Source organism: Peromyscus eremicus, chromosome 9 (genome assembly GCF_949786415.1).
Source record: "Peromyscus eremicus chromosome 9, PerEre_H2_v1, whole genome shotgun sequence".
Classification (NCBI taxonomy): Eukaryota; Metazoa; Chordata; class Mammalia; order Rodentia; family Cricetidae; genus Peromyscus; species Peromyscus eremicus.
Window position 1 is genome coordinate 11,432,817 of NC_081425.1, and position 1,720 is coordinate 11,434,536.

The 1,720-nt window shown below is 40.8% G+C and overlaps 1 pseudogene; it reads right to left on the reverse strand.

The window, feature by feature from the left end:
- Window positions 1-219: 219 nt before the first annotated feature.
- Window positions 220-1,328, reverse strand: LOC131919811 (L-lactate dehydrogenase A chain-like; annotated as a pseudogene).
- Window positions 1,329-1,720: the final 392 nt, after the last annotated feature.

Consider the following 1,720-nt stretch of genomic DNA (forward strand, 5'->3'; position numbering starts at 1 on the left):
TTTGGAACATTTATGCATTGGACATGCATCTGGATTTACACACTGAAGCCAGGGTCTGACTAACTGGGAACTCATTGTCCTAAGAATGTTTGGTGGGGTGCACAGCACAACCATAAGGCTCACAGAGTAATTGAAGCCTGCACATAATTAGCAGTGTGTCTCATGGATAGTGGCATTGTCACAGTAGCCAGGTTACCACTACACAACTGCAACTTAACATCAGAGTTTAGATATGGAAAATTGAAGTTTTCCCGAGGCAATCTTAACACAACTGCAAAAATCACAACTCAGATGAGGAGGCAGTGTGTGGTCTCTATTAAAACCCGGTTGCAACCTGGACAGTGAATTGCTAGGACATCTGAGGACTTTATAGTGCAGCTCTTGCTGGATCCCCCAAAGTGTATTTACACTCTTCTTCAAGTAAGCTTCCTCCTCAGGAGTCAGAGTCACCTTCACTACATCTGAGATTCCATTTGGTCCCTGGATAGGGGATGCTGACAAAGACTTTATCATTTACTCCATAGAGACTCTTCTTCACGGTGGAAACGGTGTGCACCAGCCTAAGATTTTTCATTATGCTTTCGGTCAAGTTTACCACAGAGAGACCAATGGCCCAGGACATATAATCTTTGATCAACTCATAGGTGCTGTCAATCACCTGTTTGCGAACCTCTTTCCACTGCTCCTTGTTTGCTTTAGTGCCCAGTTCTGGGTTCAGATTCCTCAGAGAGATGCTGACAATATTTATGCCACTCCACATGGGCACATTGGACTCTCCATGCTTGCAAAGACCCATCTATGACAATTTAGCAGGTGAATTCCCAGTCTTTCTCTCGCAGGCAATGGAACTAAGCTGAACCCACATTGCAACTACTTCTGATAACTCAGCTGTTGGGAAAGCCACTTATCTTCCAAGCTACGTAGGTCAAAATATCTGCTGGTTTTAAAACAAGTCACTTGCAGTTTGTACTGCATTTCCAAGCATTGTGATTTATGAACTTGAAAATGTTCATGTTTCACTGAATGAAACAGAGGCAACTCTTCTCCTTTTTTTGGACAGGCCCCTGTTGTGATAATGGCCATCTTGGAATCTGCAGTCATGCCAGAGAGTTTGCAGTCTTTGCCAGAGACAATTTTTGTTTTTCTAAGGAAAAGGTGAAGATTCATAATCTCCTCAGTTTGTCTTTCATGACATCAAGGAGGGCAAGCTCATCTGCCAAGTCCTTCCTTAGGATAGTGATGGCACAAGACATGCCCAGAACACAAACCCCCAACAACTGTAATCTTATTCTGGGATGGTGTTCTTTCCTAGGAAGATTCATAATCATTGGTCCACATGTCGGTTTTTATTCCAGTACCAAATTGTTTTTATTACTATAACTCTATAGTAGAGCTTGAAGTCAGGGATGTGATGCCTCCAGAAGTTGCTTTATTGTAAAGGATTATTTTAGATATCCTAGGTTTTCTGTTCTTCTATATGAAGTTGAGTATTAATCTTTCAAGATCTGTGAATAATTGTGTTGGGATTTTGATGGGGATTGCACTGAATCTGTAGATTGCTTTTAGTAAGATTTTATTATGTTGGCTCTACCTATCTATAAGCATGGGTGATCTCTCCATTTTCTGATATCTTCTTCAATTTCTTTCTTCAAGGACTTAAAGTTCTTGTCATATAGATCTTTTTCATTTGTTTGGTTAGAGCTATCCAAGGTATTTTATA